The sequence below is a fragment of the Dendrobates tinctorius genome, unplaced genomic scaffold (genome assembly GCF_039654945.1).
Source record: "Dendrobates tinctorius isolate UK_male_01 unplaced genomic scaffold, ASM3965494v1 ptg000022l, whole genome shotgun sequence".
In the NCBI taxonomy this organism is placed as follows: Eukaryota; Metazoa; Chordata; class Amphibia; order Anura; family Dendrobatidae; genus Dendrobates; species Dendrobates tinctorius.
The window spans coordinates 116,048,925-116,071,702 of NW_027361690.1; the positions used below are offsets into that span (position 1 = coordinate 116,048,925).

Consider the following 22,778-nt stretch of genomic DNA (forward strand, 5'->3'; position numbering starts at 1 on the left):
GCCATCACTTTCTAAAAAAAAACCTCTGTGGGATTCAGGCAATGAGACGGCCTGCGAAAGGTAAAGTGGAAATGTGTAAATCCATTATTCTGGTTGTATCACATAATTCATGATCTTGCTCATTCATCAGGTGAAATGATCTTTTGCGCAGTGGTCTCGTAGCCTTTTTCTAACCTTTTGTACTTTAATTTGTACCTCTTTAAAATCTATTTTATTTTTATTTTTTTTCTTTATATTCACCATTGTGGGCGAGGTTTTTCTTTTCTGGATGTTTGAGAGTAATTGATAAAATGATTGCACGGATGTATTACTGTCCCCCTCTCTGTGACCTGATTTTTTTTTTTTTGGAGACATTTTTGCTCAAATGTTAGAGTAGGTGTAAAATTGGTTCAAGAAAAAATAGATAAAAAGCATTTTTTATTTTGGGCAATAGTCAGAAAACACTTGCACCATATTGAAGAATTTGGCACCAAAAAAGTAAAAAAAAAAAAAAAAAAAGTGACTTAAAAAATGTTATTTCCTAGCCTTCGCTAATATAGTCCTAGTCTTGGGGTGGGAGCTACAGGTAGACAGAAAAGTCCTTTTCCGACCCACAGACACAATGTAGTGCATGATCTTGAAGACTAAATTTTTCGGCTACTGACGATCGTTTTGGAAAGTCTTTTCCCTGTATGTAAATCTCACGCATTTCTGCAAGATTTTTGCATAAATATAGAATATTCTGCAGCGAATGTCAGGGATCCCACTGTTCTGTGCCGCACTCGGGGTCCTGACAGTGAGTCGTCTGGCTCCATAGCCTCATGTCCTATCTCCAGCATGTAATGAACATGATGGGCTCCTCGGTAAATTGCCGGGTGCGTATGTTATACAGCCTCGCTCTTTCCTTCATGCACATTGGAAATAATTTGTTTTCATAATATGCGTTTAACCTGCTCACTGCCAACATGATGGTGATTGACAATGCGAGCCCCGTGGAGTGTAAGGAGCCTCCCTGGTCCATTTGTGCAGTGCAGCTGGGGATATTCCCTGGGCCATTGTGGTGGGTGTGGTGGAGGGATGGCGCATACTGATCACTGTCACTGCCTTTTGTTTGCCAGCTGTACAGAGAGAGGGGCAGGGCTCCTGCTCCATAGCCAGAATCCAGGAGGAGATAACATGGGCTTCCCAACCTGCAGGAGATAACATTCCCATTGCAGAGATTAAAGGTATGTCTCCATCCTTTCCTTATTCAATCCAATACTGTAATGGAAAAACCCCGTGTGATGCATCTGGCATGCTGCAAAGGTGCAGTACCCGATGTGCGCTGCCCTGCCTTTAACCCTCTGCATGCACGACTTCTCTATTACCTGTTTATATAGCGCCGACATATTCCGCAGCGTTGTACAGAGATTGTTATTATGTACGCCGCAGTCCCTGCATTCAGTGCGATTTGCAATTTTATTACTCATATACTGTCAGGCCAATTCCATAACAAGGTAGTTAATTCTCTATCCTAACAAATAAATGATGCAATGGCATTCATCCGTATGGCCACTCTGTCTCTTAGTAGTCATCAAGCGTTTTCTTACCATTTGGCGGTAGGCTATATATATATATTTATTTATTTATTTTCTGCATCCCAATATAAAAATAATGGATATAACAGAGCCGTGCAATAAAGCCCCCTGCTGAGAGTCTTTACATGACTGCAGTACTGGCAGCAGCCACCAGGGAGCACAGGCTGCAGAGGGATTCACTGACTGTAATAAAATGATGGATTTGATCTTAATACAAATAAGGACAGCACAGTTGATGGGGTGACATGTCCGTCTGCTTCATTTCGGAGCTGTCCGGCATGTTCCATTTGTTGCAATGCAGACGTTGTAGTGAATGCATCCAGAGTGTTGGAGGACGGGAGAGTCAGCGGTGCTGGAGCACGAGCCAAGATACCTGCTGCTCCTAGAAATGGGAGGATCCATCTTACATCAGTTATACAGTATGTGGAAATAGTATCAAGCCACAAAAAAATGGAGCGCTCCCTTGTAATCCTTGATTTTTAAAGCTGGAGAAATCCAAGAGAACGGGTGTGACTGTATTAGGCTGCCAACTGTGAGTGCACTGGTGTGCGGAATGGTAGATATGCTGTATACTGGTGTGCGGAATGGTAGATATGCTGTATACTGGTGTGTGGAATAGTAGATGTGCTGTATACTGGTGTGCGGAATGGAATATGTGCTGTATACCGGTTCGTGGAATGGTAGATATGCTGTATACTGGCAGGGACTGGGGCACGGGTGTAACTATAATTGGTGCACGGCTGCAATTGCACCCGGGGCCTGGAGACTAGAGGGGCCAAAAAGCTCCCTTTGCCCAGTAGGAAAAGACTATTACTATTAAAGACCAGTGATAGTTTGTGTCCCTGTTGGGGATTTTGCATTGAGGCCCATAAACTTCTGGACTGGGGCATGTTAATAAACGGGCTGTCTAGGCTTCTGGACGTTACAGGTCCTTGATTCATTTCCTAATTGCAATTGGTTGACTATTCCTTTTGTCATTTTCTAGGAAAGTTGGGTGAAACCCAGTTTAGCTGCTATTAGCTACTACGCACTTTGCTCTTCCAGACACCTGAATGGTAAATGCCATATTATAGGCACACAGTGTCTGGACAAAGCTCCTTGTGGAGGCAGTAATAAGCCATACTGAGCATTGCTTAGTAGAGATGAGCAGTTTAATTGGCGCTGCCCTAGTCTGGTGTCCCATCCAGACAAGCGGCAGGGAGGACCGGCTGCTCAGGAGGACCGGATTGCACACCTTGCCCATTTCTATGATGCAGCTCTCCCAGAAACAGGTAGAACTAACGGAATAGACTTGGACTTCTAGTTACAGATGCAGCGCCACGGCATACAGCAATTTCTCTTCTCGACCCGTGTCGGCGATTTATTTATATTTAAACTGGTATTCCAGCCATTACTGTGGATTAGTGATTAATCCTCCATCCCTCCCTACCAACATTATCGTGGAGGGGAAGAGTTGTAAGAGATCACCAATGTGCTCTGCCATCCCACACAAGTGTATGGGAGCCATCGAAGAAAGAGCAGAGGGCTCCTGTAGTTGGGCATCTAAACTGTATTTATTTTTTAATCTGTTTGCTGAAATACATCCTTAAAATAATATATAACTATTAAGCCCTGTGTAAATTGTTGCTGAGGACACAGCTCTGTGCCCAGAACGTACCTGTGGTTTATGGCTGCTCTTCCCCAGTTGCATTTGCTGCGTTGCACATTAGCCTCTGTGTCTTTGCACGGCTTGGGTCATATTTCTGGACATTACTAGTTGCTCGCCTGCAGTATTGCATGAGGTCATCTGTTGCAGCACAATAATGGACGTCAAAGCACTCTCTCCTTAACACTTTAAGTGCTTCAGGAAAGATTTATGGGTGATCCTGGAGGACCGATGCTAATGCCTCTCTGTTGGTTGTTTGGGATTTCTAGCTGTCTGTACAATAATGGAGCCTGTAACTGATCTCCTGTTCTAAAAAGTTTGGTTGGAAGAAGTTATCACCTGGTATTATTTATTTTACTCCTTTATATAGCACCATCATATTCCGCAGCGCTTTACAGACACTTCTGTCCCCATTGAGGCTCACTATTCATGTTCCCTATTAGTATGTCTATGGCATGTGGGAGGAAATCAAAGAACTCTGAGGAAACCCACACAAACATCGCGATGTTGTCCTTGGTGGGATTTGAACCTAGGACCCCACTGGTGATAACATCTAGATTGTTGGGGTCTGACTGATGGCACCTGCACAGATTGGCCATTTTTATACCCTTTAGAATGGAGTGGCAGTGTTCATGCTGGGCCGCCACTCCATAACTCTCACATGGTACAGTGCTAATAGTCCAGCATGCACATTGCCACTCCATTCTAATGGTGATAAATGTGCCACGTTCTGACCATCAGTGTGGCTTCTAGCAGTTGGACCCCACCGATCTAGAAGTTATCAGCTAGCAGCTTCCAACCGGAATAGCCTCTTAAGGCTCACATTGGTCTCACCTGAGGCAAATCTCACCCAGAAAATACAGTGAAATTTGTCGAAATCCTATATCCATACATGCCAATGCTTTCTTTGTTCCCATCGGCCCCTGCGCTTCCAGGTCTAGAGGTTACAGTTATGCAAATATGAAGCTTCTGCAGAGGCCAGGAAAGCCTCACCATGTGTGGAAGAAGCCTGGGAAAGTTAGAATACGGGGGAAGAAGGGGGCTTGTTTTTTTTCCCATACTTGCAGATTTTGCTGCAGTTTAGCAGGTAGAACTGCAGCAAATTTTGCATCACATGGATTCATTTGTAGATTTCCACTTCCTACTGAAGAAAACTACTGCAATAAATCCTTACTCTTACTGCAACAGAAATGGATAGGTTGCAGATCTAGAAATCCACAACAAAGTTCAATTTCTGTGCCGAAAAGTTCCTCAGCGTGTGGATGAGATTGTTTAAAATGCCGTCTACTTTACTGGTATTACATTTCGCTGCCTAGTGGGAAATTATTCTAGGTTGGTCTCATGCCCACTTTAATGGGTGGTGAGAATAAGGAAGGATATTCTCTCCACAAATGCTGAAATGAAGTGGAACGGAACCATCGCCGATGGTTAGTAATGTGGTGGTATGAAACCGCACCGGAAACATTACTAATAACCTTTAGTACTCTCATGTATGTAGACCCTATTAATTATGTATGACTTTGATAACTATACTTCTCCAACCCTTCTGAGAAAATATATTTACTGCCATATTAAGATTTGATAGGTTCCCTTTAACAGCTTAAAATAAACTTTCACTAGGAAAAACTATTAACCTGCAGATTAACCCCATATCTGCAGGTTAATAGTGTTTCTTCTGGTGACAGGCTCCCTTTAATTATACGTACCATTAAGTTAAATTAACTTGTCCGTGAAACAAAGACCATGATTGGATCGCAATACTATACCCTGACCGGTGGGTCTCTTGACCTGAGATAACTGCCCTATATATGCCTCTGAGGCAGTCAGATCAGGAGACCCTAACTGTCTGGTATTGTTATCTGAGCATGGTCCATGTTTTATGAATGTGTGAGTTCGGCTTAAAGGGAATCTGTCAGTAGAATCAACCCTCCTAAGTAGTGATGGGCGAACCCCTGGATGTTTAAGTCCAGTGGGTTCGGCTGAACAGTTAAAAAAAAAAAGAGTTCGGTTAGGGTACCAGAACAGTACCTGACCCCTAAACCCATTCACTTGAATGGGGTGCCCAAACAACCAGTGTTTGTGACGCTGTCATGTGCATGACAGCGCGGCAAACACTGCCTCTGATCGGCGGTAAAATTACCGCCGATCAGAGAGCCACGGTTCCCACACTGTCAAATGACAGCGTGAGCCCATAGCTGTGATCAAAGGTAAAAAGTTTACCTCTGGTCACTTGCATCGGCTGATGGGACTACTACTCCTATAAGCCTACGCCTGCTGCCGCTAAAAGCAGCGAGAGCAAGTGGCGGCTGATGGGAGTATTTATCAGCCTCTAAATGAATAAGCTAAAAAAAAATAAACAGCGTGGGTTCTCCAGTATTTTTGATAACCAGCCAGCCAAAATGTCAGAAACACCGCACTGAACTTGCTCACTGAGCCAGTGAGCGTGTCCTGAGTAAAGCGAACTGTGCTCAAAGATACCTGTGGAGCGGGCAGCAGCCGAGTAGATGCGTACTTCAGAGCCGCAGGACCTGAAGCACGTGACTGCTAGGGGCGTGGCCTAAACTCCAGAGAACTAGGAGCTGCAAGAGAACTCCTAGCAGGGTAACTGCGAGACAAAGTTACCAAGGGGCATAGAAAGGGAGGATAGTCAGGACGTAGCCAATGAGTCATACACAGAGATAGCTGCAAGGTACAAGAGGGGCGAGCAGAGAGTAGTCAGGTCACAGGCAATGAGTCATACACAGAGAGGATAGCACAGTACAGAATCAACAGGCAAACTCACAACGGGAAACAGAACCGGGTCAGAACCATATAAACAAGCTATAACAACGAACAGGCACACAGAGGTCAGCACACTCGGCCAAAGGCAAAAGTATAACTGACAGGGATTGGAGCTTCCCAGGGGTTTAAGAAGCTCTCCCAGAACCAGAAAGAGGCCACAATCATTAACCCCAGGTGTGCAGGTCAAAACCTGCACTGAGCTCCAGACATTAACCCCTGACGTGCAGCTCAAAAACCTGCACTGGGATCATGACACAAAACTGACATCTGCGGGCTGCAACCCTATCCGCTTTAGCAAGGCTGGTTATCAAGAATTGATTGGTCCCCACGCCGTTTTTTTAAATTATTAAGTCCTCTCCATTTTTGCCAACCAGCCAAGCTAAAGCAGACTGCTGGTGACTGGTATTCTCAGGTTGGTAAGGGGCTGTGGATATTTGTCTCCAGCCTAAAAATAGCAACCCGCACCCACCCAGAAAGGCGCATCTATTAGGTGCGCCAATTCTGGAGCTTTGCCTGGCTCTTCCTACTTGCCCTGTGGCGGTGGCTAGTGGGGTTCATATTTGTTGGGTTGATGTCACCTTTGCATTGTCCAGTCATATCAAGCCCACAGCTTAGTAATAGAGAGGCGTCTATAAGACGCCTATCCATTACTAATCTTATAGTTGTATAGTTGTCACAAGCAGTTAGTATGAGTGAGGGGCAGTACAGCAGAGCTGACAGCACTGTGAGAAGACAACTGTAAATGTGCTTGTTGTGATTATAATGAGAAACGGTTCAGCTCTGCTGTACCGTGTTAGTTATAATCAGGCACAGCCCTGAAGCAGTTCTGACAAGACAAGTGCAGCGGCAATGTTTGTAATAAAACAAAGTTCACTTCCGTTGCACTGTGTTAGCTTTGCTCATTTACATATAAGAAAAACATGGATTTATTTGGAACAAGACATCGGATTGCAAATGTCAAGGTATTTTATTCAACTTCCTATGACCTACGTGTCCATAAAGATGGCTTAGGAGGGTGGATCCTACTGACAGATTCCCCTTAAATGCTACATCATTACTTTACGCATTCAAGCTTCGGTAGCCAGGAATCTTATATTTGCCTGACAGTCCACACCCATAGAGGATGGACCATGGATGCTGCTGGTCTGGCCTATTAAAAGGATCATATCTGATATGTAGGACAAGCAAGGTTACTATAGTCAGTCGTTTGTTACAGTGCATGCTGGGTCATCCATTTCACTACACATATGTCATGCAAATATTCTATTGATTCATATATGTAGTAGTAATGACCATACATTATCTCCGGTCATGAAACCAGAGATGCAATATTAGTTACAGGAGGAAATCATGCAGAACTAACTTGAGACAAAAATGTGAGACTTTCTTGTAAGGTGGGCGAGCAGGCTATTAGTTTTATGTTATTCGAATCTCCCTACGCCAATACATAACAATTTTTTTTCTTTACTGCTATCCATTATCCTAGTCGCTTGCCATTCTCTCCTGCTGATTGCCAAGTGCCCTGTGTGTGTCACTGCCTATAGCAGCGGGTTCCATATAAATCACCTTCCAATCTGACTCACACGAGCTATTTTCGATTCACGCCTGTGTAAACTTCCCACGCAGCTGTGTGAATCTACCAATCTGCCGGCTCCTCATGACAGTCTCCAAGTCTCTGCTGTGGGGAACGATCACATTGATTTTTAATAGAAAAATTAACTTTCGAAAAAGAGATGGAGCTGGTTTTTCGTGTACACGGGGGCATTCTTCACTTATTGTTTGGACCTTGGAGCGATCAGGTGACGATGGTTTCAGAATAGGAAATACAAATTATTGTTAGAAGTGATCGCACTTCCTATGCATTAGTTTCTTCTGTATTAGTAATGTATAGGATGAAATGTATTTTCCTCTGCTCTTAACCGTACATTTGCTAATATCTAGGGGAATATTTGCACACAGTTATGTTACAGTGGAAAGCACTGCAAAAACTAAAATGCAGCAATGAAATACAAGTGTTTACATGTCTTTTTTATTGCAGTTTTGCACAATTGCGATCCTGGTTTCAGATTTAGAAAAAAAATATTCTATTCACAATTCTAGAATTTCTAATATAGAAGAAAATTGTGTCATTCCGTGTGCCACCATATGGTGTCCCCATACAGCACTATATTAAAGGGGTTTCCATTACTAGGACAACTACTTCTTGAACTAAATGTTTGGCCCCAATAAAATAAAAAAAATCCTATACTCTCCTCCTGTACTGGCAATGTTCCAGTGGTGTCAGCACTCGCGGTCGCGGAGCTCTCGTGCAGTGTTGTGACACATGATGCCTGGCACCCAATTGGCGCTGGAGTCACTGTCTCCACCTTCATATGGATTGAACATGAAGTGGATGCCTGGGATCAACTGCAGCCCAAACATCCTCTTCATGTTTAAGGAGGTAAGTATAGGCTTCTTTATTTTATTGGGGCCAAATGTTTACTATCCTAGTAGTGGACAACACCTTTAAGTAGATAGTAATGTAGTGCACGAGAACAGTATGTGAATGACAGGGCAGCAAAAACCACTTCTGATCGGTGATAAAATCATCACCGATGGTTAGACAGCTACAGTTCCCACTCTATTAGAAGGCAGCATGAGCGCGCAGCTGTCATCGGAGGTATAACGTTTACCTTCGGTCACTGGTCTCAGCTGATGGGACTAATGTTCCCATCTGCTGCCGCTAATAACAGTGAGAGCAGAAGCGTCTGATGGGAGTATTCATCAACTGACTCCTGCGCTGTGAATAAATAATAAAAAAAAACGCTTGGGTTCCCCTGTATTTTTGATAGCCAGCCTGGCAAAACTCACATCTGGGGGCTGCAACCCTCAGCTTCAGCAAGGCTGGTATCAAGAATAGAGGGGTCACCACACAGTATTTTTTAGTTATTTAAATAAATAATTTTAAAAAAACGTCGTGAAGTCCCCCCATTATTCTTGCTAACAAAACTTGCTAATGCTGACAGCTGAGGGTTACAGCCCCCAGCTGTGAGTTTTGCCTGGCTGGTTGTCAAAAATACAGGGGAACCCAGGCTGTTTTTTTGATAAATTGTTTATTTACAGCTCAGGAGCCAGCTGATGAATACTCCCATCCGCCGCTCCGGCTCTCACTGTTATAAGCGGTAGCAGGTGTCGGCTGATGGAAGCAGTAGTCCCATCAGCCGACACCAGTGACTGGAGATAAACTTTATACCTTCGATCACAGCTGAGTGCTTACGCTGTCTTTTGACAGCATGGGAACCGCTGTTGTCTGACCGATGGGGATCATTTTACCGTCGATCAAACGCGGTGTTTGCAGTGCTGTCATGCACATGACGACGCAACAAACACCTTGTGTTCAGGAGGCTGATCCCAAACAGTAACACAGACTTCCTGGTGAAGTCTGTGTTCGGTGCCCGTGCCCGAACAGTAGGTGTTTGGTATGGACACCGAACTTTACTGTTCGGGTTCGTCCATTTCTAAATGCCAGGCTTTTGTCATGTAAAAAAAAACATGCCAAGAATAAATTATTTCAGAAACTTTTTCACCTTTAATGTCACTATAATCTGTAAAATTCAATTGAAAAACAAATGTAAATCTTTTCGAGTGGGAAAAATAAAATAAAGAACTAATTAATGTAGGCGCATAAATATGCGTAACCTTAAGCTAATACTTTATTGAAGTACCCTTTGAATTTTTGGCAGCATTCAGTCTTTTTGGGTAGGAGTCTATCACCATGGCACATCTAAAATTGGCAATGTTTGCCCACTCTTCATTTCAGTACCACTTCAAATCTGTCATATTGCAAGTTCATATCCTATGTCCAGCACCCTCTTCAGGACAACCCACATATTCTAGATTTAGGCTTTGGCTGGGCCATTCAAAAACTGGCAAAGCAATTTTTTTTTTTGATTTGGAAGTTATGCCTAGGGTTGTTGTTGTGCTGAAAGGTGAAATTCATCTTCAGCTTTTTAGCAGAGGTCTGAAGGTTTTGTTGCAAAATCGACTGATATATGGAATTATTCATAATTCCCTCCATCTTGACTAAAGCCTCAGTTCCAGATGACGAAAAACTGCCCCAAAGCATAATGCTGCATCCACCATGCTTCACTCTTTGTATGGTGTTATTTTGGTGATGCACAGTTTTGCTGTGAAGGAAACATGCGGTCAACGGAGCTCTCCATGCAGGTGAAACAAGCCATCCTTAAGCTGCAAAAACAGAAAAAACCCATCCGAGAAATTGCTACAACATTAGGAGTGGCAAAATCTACAGTTTGGTACATCCTGAGAAAGAAAGCACTGGTGAACTCATCAATACAAAAAGACTTGGGCGCCCACGGAAGACAACAGTGGTGGATGATCGCAGAATAATCTCCATGGTGAAGAGAAACCCCTTCACAACAGCCAACCAAGTGAACAACACTCTCCAGGAGGTAGGCGTATCAATATCCAAATCTACCATAAAGAGAAGACTGCGTGAAAGTAAATACAGAGGGTTCACTGCACGGTGCAAGCCACTCATAAGCATCAAGAATAAAAAGGCTAGACTGGACTTTGCTAAAAAACATCTAAAACCGCCAGCACAGTTCTGGAAGAACATTCTTTGGACAGATGAAACCAAGATAAACCTCTACCAGAGTGATGGAAAGAGAAAAGTATGGCGAAGGCGTGGTACAGCTCATGATCCGAAGCATACCACATCATCTGTAAAACATGGCGGAGGCAGTGTGATGCCTTGGGCATGCATGGCTGCCAGTGGCACTGGGTCACTAGTGTTTATTGATGATGTGACACAGGACAGAAGAAGCCAAATGAATTCTGAGGTATTCAGAGCCAGACTGTGTGCTCAGATCCAGGAAAATGCAGCCAAACTGATTGGTCGTCGTTTCATACTACAGATAGACAATGACCCAAAACATAAAGCCAAAGCAACCCAGGAGTTTATTAAAGCAAAGAAGTGGAATATTCTTGAATGGCCAAGTCAGTCACCTGATCACAACCCAATTGAGCATGCATTTCACTTGGTAAAGACTAAACTTCAGACAGAAAGGCCCACAAACAAACAGCAACTGAAAACCACCGCAGTGAAGGCCTGGCAGAGCATCAAAAAGGAGGAAACACAGCGTCTGGTGATGTCCATGAGTTCAAGACTTCAGGCAGTCATTGCCAACAAAGGGTTTTCAACCAAGTGCTAGAAATGAACATTTTATTTACAATTATTTAATCTGTCCAATTACTTTTGGTCCCTTTAAAAACAGGGTGGCACATGTTAAGGAGCTGAAACTCCTAAACCCTTCATCCAGTTTTAATGTGGATACCCTCAAATGAAAGCTGAAAGTCTGAACTTCAACTGCATCTGAATTGTTTTGTTTCAAATTCATTGTGGTAATGTCTAGAACCAAAATTAGAAAAATGTTGTCTCTGTCCAAATATATATGGACCTAACTGTATACATCATTGGCCATATCCCTGCCTTGCGGGCTCCAACACTGAGAATGCATCTTTCCCGCACTTGATACCTGATGTAATCAGCCATCAAGTGCCTGTAAAAGCCAAGGGTGAATCCAAGATCCAACCACTACAATTAACCAGTTAGATTTCACTGTCAATCAATGACTGCAGCATTTAACATGACATGGCCAGCAGCGCATCACAAACCCCGCCAATCGGCGCCCCTGTCATGTGATAGCTGGGCGCTGATGCACTGTCATGACAGCCGGAGGTCTGCAGAAGACCCCCGTGCTTGTCATCACAAATCATCACAATGCTCCTGTGAATACCACCGGCTCCTGACTGGCGTTCATATGAGACAGTCATTTTTGCTGTAAATAGCAGTGCTGAAGCCCTGCTATGTAGAGCATAGGCTGCTTGAAGTCTCCTAAGGGGACTATTAAAAGAGTATTCCCATCACCAAAATCCTATTCCACTATGTAGTAGGTGTGCCAATAATAATATTAGCAAATACAGTTAGGTCCACATATATTTGGACAGAGACAACATTTTTCTAATTTTGGTTCTAGACATTACCACAATGAATTTTAAACAAAACAATTCAGATGCAGTTGAAGTTCAGACTTTCAGCTTTCATTTGAGGGTATCCACATTAAAATTGGATGAAGGGTTTAGGAGTTTCAGCTCCTTAACATGTGCCACCCTGTTTTTAAAGGGACCAAAAGTAATTAGACAGATTAAATAATTGTAAATAAAATGTTCATTTCTAGTACTTGATTGAAAACCCTTTGTTGGCAATGACTGCCTGAAGTCTTGAACTGATGGACATCACCAGACGCTGTGTTTCCTCCTTTTTGATGCTCTGCCAGGCCTTCACTGCAGTGGTTTTCAGTTGCTGTTTGTGGGCCTTTCTGTCTGAAGTTTAGTCTTTAACAAGTGAAATGCATGCTCAATTGGGTTGAGATCAGGTGACTGACCCATTCAAGAATATTCCACTTCTTTGCTTTAATAAACTCCTGGGTTGCTTTGGCTTTATGTTTTGGGTCATTGTCCACCTGTAGTATGAAACGATGACCAATCAGTTTGGCTGCATTTGGCTGGATCTGAGCACACAGTATGGCTCTGAATACCTCAGAATTCATTTGGCTGCTTCTGTCCTGTGTCACATCATCAATAAACACTAGTGACCCAGTGCCACTGGCAGCCATGCATGCCCAAGCCATCACACTGCCTCCGCCGTGTTTTACAGATGATGTGGTATGCTTTGGATCATGAGCTGTACCACGCCTTTGCCATACTTTTCTCTTTCCATCATTCTGGTAGAGGTTGATCTTGGTTTCATCTGTCCAAAGAATGTTCTTCCAGAACTGTGCTGGCTTTTCTCGATGTTTTTTAGCAAAGTCCAGTCTAGCCTTTTTATTCTTGATGCTTATGAGTGGCTTGCACCGTGCAGTGAACCCTCTGTATTTACTTTCATGCAGTCTTCTCTTTATGGTAGATTTGGATATTGATACGCCTACCTCCTGGAGAGTGTTGTTCGCTTGGTTGGCTGTTGTGAAGGGGTTTCTCTTCACCATGGAGATTATTCTGCGATCATCCACCACTGTTGTCTTCCGTGGGCACCCAGGTCTTTTTGCATTGATGAGTTCACCAGTGCTTTCTTTCTTTCTCAGGATGTACCAAACTGTAGATTTTGCCACTCCTAATGTTGTAGCAATTTCTTGGATGGGTTTTTTCTGTTTTTGCAGCTTAAGAATGGCTTGTTTCACCTGCATGGAGAGCTCCTTTGTCAGCATGTTTCCTTCACAGCAAAACCTTCCAAATGCAAGCCCCACACCTCAAATCAACTCCAGGCCTTTTATCTGCTTAATTGAGAATGACATAACAAAGGGATTGCCCACACCTGTCCATGTAATAGCCTTGGAGTCAATTGTCCAATTACTTTTGGTCCCTTTAAAAACAGGGTGGCACATGTTAAGGAGCCGAAACTCCTAAACCCTTCCAATTTTAATGTGGATACCCTCAAATGAAAGCTGAAAGTCTCAACTTCAGCTGCATCTGAATTGTTTTGTTTAAAATTCATTGTGGTAATGTCTAGAACCAAAATTAGAAAAATGTTGTCTCTGTCCAAATATATGTGGACCTAACTATCTCCAGAGTATAGTAGTAGGCCGGGGTCACACTAACCTGCGCAAAATACGGTCCGTAGTTTACAGGCGTAATACGGATGAATGACCCCTAAATAGTGCTCCGTATGTCATCCGTAAGCAAGGTGCGGTCGCGTATTTTGCGCATGTCCGCATCCGTATGTAATCCGTATGCCATCCATATGGCATCCGTATGGCGAGATTTTCTCGCAGCCTTGCAAAATGGACATTTAACGGTTTTGAGGCCTACTAACTATTTAAATCATTAGCCTGCACTGTATTTATTGGCTCAGGAACAGGTGGCAGCCTCCATTCTGTCCATTTGTCACCTTGCCTTCACTAGGTGTGTTGCTGTGGTATGTGCAACATGGCAGACTGTCTTACTTGCAACACAACTGAGCAGGTTCTCTTCAACTGGCTTTTGTCACGGTGCTTTGGCCAACCATACCCAGTGATAGTGGATCCGCGGAGGAGGAGACGCATGTGGGTACATCCACTTTTGAGGCAACGACTCACAAGAGGTCATTTTCACCGCCTCTATTCTCTGTGGGAGCATCCTGTCAAATTCTACCAATACTGTCGCATGAGCCTTGCAACATTTGCTACACTTTTGGAGACAGTGCGCCCTTGGATAACCTTTCAGGATACAAGGATGCGCAAAGCTATATCTGCAGAGGAGCGAATTGTACTCACAATACGGTATGTACTACACAACCACATTCTCTATGTTCATGATGTGTTGGGCAAAGTTTGAATTTTTGCCTTCTTGGAGTAAGTTTTCGGCCCTCATCTTTCAACTTACAGACCCGAATGTTGTGTGGAATATGTACTGAATATCACTTACTCATTGTGCAAAGCAAGATGTGTGTGTTATTTGCTCTGAAATCTTACCAAGTTTGGTATGTATGGACCTGTTTGTTTTGTAAATATGTGCATTCGACAATCATCCTTTTCTGTTGTTCTTCAGCTTCCTGGCCACTGGCCTGTCTTATGCTGCCCTCCACCATGAGTTTCTGATTGGAAGATCAACCATATCTGGCATAGTCAGGTCAACATGTATTGAAATATAGACAAGACTATATCAAGTCGTCATTCCCGAGGCCAGGATGGAAGACTGGTTGAAGATATCAAGGGACTTTGAGGAAGAATGCCAGTTTCCAAATTGTATTGGGGCCCTTGATGGCAAACATATCCGGGTGCGTAAGCCGCCGAACTTTGGCTCCCAATTCATCAATTATAAACAATACTTTTCTGTTGTGTTGTTGGCTCTGGCCGACCCTCAATACAAGTTTATAATTGTTGACATTGGGGCCTATGGAAGGACGGGAGACTCTAGAGTCTTCAATACTTCCATTATGGCTCGGCGGCTACGCACCAACCAGTTGGATCTACCACCACCACGCCAGCTACCAGGCTCCACTCAAGAATCTGTCCCTTATGTTCTTGTGGCAGATGAGGCCTTTCAGTTAACGCGCAATGTCATGAGGCCATATCCCCGGCGCAACCTTCACCACAGGCGCAGGATAATTAACTTGCGCCTATCATGTGCTCGGCGACTGGTGGAGTGTTCCTTTGGCATTCTTTGTGCCAAATGGCGGGTACTTCAGTCTGCCATTCAGCTGAGTGAACAAAATGTTAATGAAGTAGTGAAAGCCTGTGTGGTACTTCATAACTTCACCAGGATACATGACTGTTCCTCCTCTGCTAGTGTTGTGCGTAGGCCGGACAATGTGCGTAGGGTGAGACCACCTATCAACCATCAACGTAGACCGATCTCTGGCCTCAAAGTGCGTGATCTTTTCACTAATTACTTTATGGCACCTCAGGGGGAACCTTCTTGGCAAGAGCATGCTGGATCTATGTTGGCAATGTTGGTTTGATGTGTGTCAAAATATATTTCTACCCCTTCTGAATCTAAGACTGTTGATTTGATTTGGTAAGCGTATTTTGATATGGGTTTGGACAATTAAGACAGAGACGTAAAGTGTAGTTGCCAAATTTTTACTTTTGGCTTTTTTGTGGGTTTTTTTTTAGTTTGTAAGGCAAACATATTCTTGCCCTATGAAAAACTTGGGCAATGGCCCAAATTGGGCTTTTGGCATATTTCAACATTGTTGTTCAAACAAAATTACAACCAAATCCTACAACATACATAGTGCAATAACAACATTGCAACTGTACACATTTGGAATCCAAAGTAAAAAAGAGGAGTTATCCATCATCAAAATGAGCTACAAAAGATAATACTAACATTTATTCTGAAGGTTTTCAAATCATATTAATAAGCCACCATGACAGGCAAGGCTACTTTATGCGTTTCTGACACATATTACATGTCTGTAATAAACACAATATTTCACTGCACTATACTGGTAAAGTCAAAGGATCAAATTAGAAGACTGACTTGATAATACATAGAGAGAGCGTGATGGTCTTGAGGCTGTTTGCCTTGATTTTGGAATATAGTTAGCTGGCCTAAATTCGACTAAGTGAATATGGACAGCACGCCTTTTCTATGCATTATCAAGTGAATACTCTATTTTGATCCGTGTGCAGACACGTCCCTAGTATAAAGTACGGAGTGAGAAGCGGCTCTGGAAATGGAGGGCCGACAAGGGAAGCGAAGTAAAGTGTATTGCTTTGAAGTGCGGTATACTTTTGAGGCTGTCAAGTGGACGGCCAGAGAATAAAGCTTGGACCTGTTGCACCCTGAACTTGCCTCCATCTTGTCTCTGTTTCGTCTCTGCGCGGTAACAAGAGGGACCACCCCCCAGCTCGGCCCACCGACCCTACATTTGGCATAGTGTAGGGAAGGTGACCGGACGGACGGACTAGTCAGAGTGATCCTGCTCTCTTGAACTGCGACCTGGCGCCTTCTTCGGCCTCGCCGGGATGTAACAGCAGCCTGTGGGGATCCCCTGATCTGGCCAGTTGGGCTGCTGCTCAAGTTGCCCGGCTCTTCAAGGATGGGTGATGGGGCAGCAGCAGACCGTCCTGGTGGTGTGGTTTGTTGGGCAGCCAATGGGTTCTCCTGTGATGACTCATCTTCACCCATGCTTCTTGTAGGGGGAGAAGATGGGCCAGCCACCTCATCCCTGTAGGGAAGGTGACCGGATGGACAGACTAGTCAGAGTGAAGAAGGAAAGGTTTGCACAGTGTAGGTAGGTGTACAGTGGGGAAACAGGAAAGTGTAGTGGACGTGCAGTACCTTGGGTTGACCATTAGATGGAAGGGAGGAGTGTGAGCAAAGGACTTGACAACAGCTTAGGGCTTTAGAAACTGTTGGTCATGGGGGGCGGGGTTACAGTGACAGGGGACCGGGAGAGCTATAAATACTGAGGGAGGGTTCCAGAAGGTTCAAGTCCCCAGGGGGAGCTCCAGTGACAGGAGGACTGCGACAGTCTGTGCGCTGTGAGGAGAATCTAAACCAGGGGGACTGAGGAGAGAGAACGTCAGGGGGGTGGTCCTGACAGGAAGAACCGCAGAAGGGATGAGGCACTGGGTGTGAGACACCGTATTTCATGAGGAAAAAAGTACATGCACAGGAAGGGGGGTGCTGATTCTATATTCCTTTTTTGTTGTGCGCTAAGGTTAGAAATGCAAAGTACTACATCTGGGCAATAAAAATGAAAAAAGCATATATAGAATGGGAGGAATAGGGCTAAGCAACAGCTCATGTGAAAAAGACTTGGGTATAATAATAGATCACAGACTGAATATGAGTCAACAGTGTGATGCAGCAGCAAGAAAGGCAAATGCAATTCTAGGATGTATTAACAGAAGCATACAGTCTAGATCACGTGAAGTCATTATTTCCCTCTACTCCTCTTTGGTCAGACCTCATCTGGAATATTGTGTCCAGTTTTGGGCACCACATTTTAAAAAAGACATCAACAAACTGGAGCAAGTTCAGAAAAGAGCGACCAGAATGGTGACCGGTCTGCAAACCCTGTCTCATGAGGAAAGGTTGCAGGATTTGGGAATGTTTAGTTTGCAAAAGAGAAGACTGAGAGGAGACTTAATAGCTGTCTACAAATATCTAAAGGGCTGTCACATTGTAGAAGGATCAACTTTATTCTCATTTGCACAAGGAAAGACTAGAAGCAATGGGATGAAACTGAATGGGAGGAGACACAGATTAGATATTAGAAAAAAACTTTTTGACAGTTAGAGTGATCAATGAGTGGAACAGGCTGCCACGAGAAGTGGTGAGTTCTCCTTCAATGGAAGTCTTCAAACAGAGGCTGGACAGACATCTGACTGGGATGATTTAGCGAATCCTGCTTTGAGCAGGGAGTTGGACCAGATGGCCCAGGAGGTCCCTTCCAACTCTACGATTCTATGATTCTATACTCATGTTTTGGCTTGTACTCACTCCTCACGTGGTCCATCACCAAAGTCATGGTACATCTGGCGACAGATGCGCCTCCATGACGCCTCCTTTCTTGCCCGGTTGGAATAATTGGCATCGCGTTGGTCCCAGATTTCGGGACGCTCCTGCACCAGGACTATTAACATCTCCACATTTATGTAAGTGGATGCCATAATGCTGCTGTACTCCATGGAGGCTGACTTCCTGGATGTCTGGAGCGCTTTTTGAGCTCATTTGCATGTCTAGGCTTCCTGATGATGGATTGGCCCATTTCCTGTCACCAGCCAAAAGACCTGCGTATTGCTCGCAGGTCACACGTCTGGTCCGTGTGTAATCCGTATTTTTTGCGCACCCATAGACTTGCATTGGCGTACTACGGGCGTAGTACGCTGACAATCGCAGCATGCTGTGATTGGCACGGACCGTAGAATACGGATGAGAAATATACGGCTGGTGCGAGGGACCCCATAGAGAATCATTGGTCCGTGTGTAATGCGTGCTTTTAGCGCCTCTCACTCGGCCGTATTCCTCGCCAGTGTGACCCCGGCCATATAGTTCTTCTGATTTGCTATATTGCTTAACTCATGTGCAGGCATTGCAGTAGCTTAGGTATCCATGGTTGCGACCACTAACATCTAACTCACTATATGAGAGGTCGTAACCATGGATACCTAAGTTCATGGAATGCCTGCACATGAGGAAGGAGATATAGCAAATCTGAAGAACTATACTGGATTTCCAATTGGAGGTATTTTCTAATATTATTATTACACCTGCTACATATTGGGATAAGATCTTGGAGATAGGAATACCCCTTTAAATAAAGAAAAAAAAAAAGTTTTGCAAAGTATTAAAAAAATATAAAGTTCAAATCACATCCCTTTTGCCCCCATTAAAAAAAAATGCACATTTGGTATTGCTGAATTTTTTTTCATCACTTAACTGAAAAATAACATATATGTTTGGTATCTGGGTACTTGTATTGATCTGGGAAATCATATTACCAGGTCAATTTAACATTTTGTGAACATTGTAAATAAAAATAGAAAAACAGTTGTCAAATTGCACTTTTTTTGCAATTTTAATTTCACCGCACGTGGAATTTTTTCCCCGTTTTTCCAGTACACTATATAGTAAAAATCAATGATGTCATTCAAAAGTACAACTTGTCCCACAAAAAACAAGCCCTCTTGCGGCCATAATGATGGAAAGAATAAAAAAAGTTATGGCTCTTGGAGGAAGGGGAGCAAAAATCGAAAACGAAAATAGCCCGTAGGTGATGGGATTAATGGATCCATTTTCCATGGCCTTCAATGTTAAAAAAAAAACAAAAAAAAACCTGATCTAGTTGAAATCATTTTTTTTATTTTTAGCTGGTCAAAAAAAAGATTACTGGACATGTGAACTTGGGCTAATTCACTGTGCACTGGTAGTTCTGCAAACACATATAAAAGCCTCGTGTTCTACAGTCATGGCCAAAAGTTTTGAGAATGACACAAATATTAATTTTTACAAAGTCTACTGCTTCATTTTTTCTAATGGCAATTTGCATATACTCCAGAATGTTATAAAGAGTGATCAGCTTAACAGCAATTACTTGCAAGGTCAATATTTGCCTAGAAAATGAACTTTATCCCCCAAAACACATTTCAACATAATTGCAGCCCTGCCTTAAAAGGACCAGCTAACATCGTTTCAGTGATTGCTCCATTAACACAGGTGTGGGTGTTGATGAGGACAGGGCTGGAGATCAATCTGTCATGATTAAGTAAGAATGACACCACTGGACACTTTAAAAGGAGGCTGGTGCTTGGCATCATTGTTTCTCTTCTGTTAACTATGTTTATCTCTAAAGAAACACGTGCAGTCATCATTGCACTGCACAAAAATGGCCTAACAGGGAAGAGTATCGCAGCTAGAAAGATTGCACCTCAGTCAACAATCTATCGCATCATCAAGAACTTCAAGGAGAGAGGTTCCCTTGTTGCCAAAAAGGCTCCAGGGCGCCCAAGAAAGACCAGCAAGCGCCAGGACCGTCTCTTAAAAGTGTTTCAGCTGCGGGATCGGGCTACCAGCAGTGCAGAGCTTGCTCAGGAATGGCAGCAGGCAGGTGTGAGTGCATCTGCACGCACTGTGAGGCGGAGACTCTTGGAGCAAGGCCTGGTCTCAAGGAGGGCAGCAAAGAAGCCACTTCTCTCCAGGAAAAACATCATGGACAGACTGATATTCTGTAAGAGGTACAGGGAGTAGACTGCTGAGGACTGGGGTAAAGTCACTTTCTCTGATGAATCCCCTTTTCGATTGTTTGGGACATCTGGAAAACGGCTTATTCGGAGAAGACCAGGTGAGCGCTACCACCAGTCTTGTCTCATGCCAACTATCAAGCATCCTGAAACCATTCATGTGTGGGGTTGCTTCTCAGCCAAGGGAATGGGCTCTCTCTCAGTCTTGCCTAAAAACACAGCCATGAATAAAGAATGGTGCCAGAATGTCCTCCAAGAGCAACTTCTCCCAACCGTCCAAGAGCAGTTTGGCGATCAACAATGGCTTTTTCAACATGATGGAGCACCTTGCCATAAAGCAAAGGTGATAACTAAATGGCTCAGGGAACAAAACATAGAGATTTTGGGACCATGGCCTGGAAACTCCCCAGATCTTAATCCCATTGAGAACATGTGGTCAATCATCAAGAGACGGGTGGACAAACAAAAACCTTCAAATTCAGACAAAATAAAAGCATTGATTTTGCAAGAATGAACTGTTTTCAGTCAGGATTTGATCCAGAAGTTGATTGAGAGCATGCCAGGGAGAATTGCTGAGGTCCTGAAGAAGAAGGGTCAACACTGCAAATATTGACTTGCTGCATTAACTCATTCTAACTGTCAATGCAACCTTTTGCTACTCATAATATGATTGCAATTATATTTCTGTATGTGATAAAAACATCTGACAAACACACATAAAAACCAGAGGCCAGCAGATCATGTGAAAATATAATATTTGTGTCATTTTCAAAACTTTTGGCCATGACTGTACCTTCCCTTCTACTAAAGAGATAAATGACCGTGTCTGGTTAAACCAAAGTATATCCTATCCCCAGGACGCTGACCACAGTCTCCAATGGCCTGAAAGAAAAAAAGAAAATAAATGTTAAATAATAAATGTTATTTTTAAAATTAATGTTTAGACCGTGTAATAATAAATTGTTATACATTCCATTTAAATATGTTAACGCATTTCATTGATACCTTTGGTGACTGGGAAGTATACTCTTGGAGCCCTTGAGCGGTCCAAATCCACCCTCCCCCCAGCCCAACACAACCTTTTTGTACTTGTGTATCAGCCCTCGGATCTAGTGATCCAAAAAGATTTCCCATGGTAGCAGCTGTTTGAAGGCTCATGGGATCGGGCATTCATCTCATGCTCGGCTGATTTTCATGACCATTACAAAACCTGTAGCTCAATTCTCCTTCTTGTTTTTGCATTTCCATTTAGAAAATTGCACAAGGGTAAGAGTTTTAAGTAACAATTTAAAAATCACAAAACATCAGACACGTCCTGCTTAATGAATACTGTGTATCTTCCTCCATCTGCACAAATTAATGACCCTAGTGGGAATTTTGCAAACTCATTAAATTAATGTAGACCTTAAATATCTAATTCTGAACTTGTTCTTTCATGCATGAATATGCTAGTGTATAAAGTTGTGTTTCTGGCTCTCTTTTTTTGCTGAGAGTTTAATTTTTTTTTTATCTTTAAATAATTTCGGCCTTTAAGGCCGCGTAGTCACACAGGTCACCCGTAGGTAATACGGCCTGATCATTGTATCTTAGAGCACTATTTTATTATTTTATAACATTGCTATTATTAGGTTACATTGGATTTTGCAGTGATAAAAATATAAATCCGGTAAATAATTTTTAAATAGATAACTTTCCAATATAGTGGTGTTCAGTGTCGGACTGGGATGCCAAGGGCCCACCAGTAACCAACTCCAGGGCCCTACTTTTCAGCTACATGCAAATGTTACATTATCATCAGTCACAAATATATATAATAATGAATGGGATAGCTTGGTAAATGAATAAGATGCTGCCATTGTCTGTACATAGTGATTCAAGTATATTGTGCCAAGTACTGATCATATACAGTGCCTTGCGAAAGTATTCGCCCCCCTGGTACTTTTCAACCTTTTCCCACATATCATGCTTCAAACATAAAGATACCAAATGTAAATTTTTGGTGAAGAATCAACAAGTGGGACACAATTGTGAAGTTGAACGAAATTTATTGGTTATTTAAAATTTTTGTGGAAATTCAAAAACTGAAAAGTGGGGCGTGCAATATTATTCGGTCCCTTTACTTTCAGTGCAGCAGACTCACTCCAGAGGGTTCATTGTGGATCTCTGAATGATCCAATGTCCAAAATGACTAATGATGATAAATATAATCCACCTGTGTATAATCAATTCTCTGTATAAATGCACCTGCTCTGTGATAGTCTCAGGGTTCTCTTTGAAGCACAGAGAGCATCATGAAGACCAAGGAACACAACAGGCAGGTCCTTGATACTGTTGTGGAGAAGTTTAAAGCCGGATTTGGATACAAAATCATTTTCAAAGCTTTAAACATCCCAAGGAACACTGTGCAAGCGATCATATTGAAATGGAAGGAGTATCATACCACTGCAAATCTACCAAGACCTGGCTGTCCCTCTAAACTTTCCTCTCAAACAAGGAGAAGACTGATCAGAGATGCAGCCAAAAGGCCCATGTGTTATGAATGGGAAACCGAGGAGGAAAAAAAGA

At 43.1% G+C, this 22,778-nt stretch overlaps 1 protein-coding gene across 4 annotated transcripts in view; it reads left to right on the top strand.

The window, feature by feature from the left end:
* The first annotated feature begins 1,052 nt into the window (after positions 1-1,052).
* ADD2 (adducin 2) overlaps positions 1,053-22,778 on the top strand; it is a 170,366-nt gene continuing 148,640 nt past the window's right edge. Inside the window, exon 1 of one of the 4 annotated variants that reach the window (XM_073569075.1) lies at positions 1,053-1,205. The gene's annotated coding sequence lies outside the window, so the exon portion shown is untranslated. The remainder of the gene's footprint in view (positions 1,206-22,778) is intronic. The other 3 variants (XM_073569073.1, XM_073569074.1, XM_073569071.1) reach the window with 3 other exon arrangements.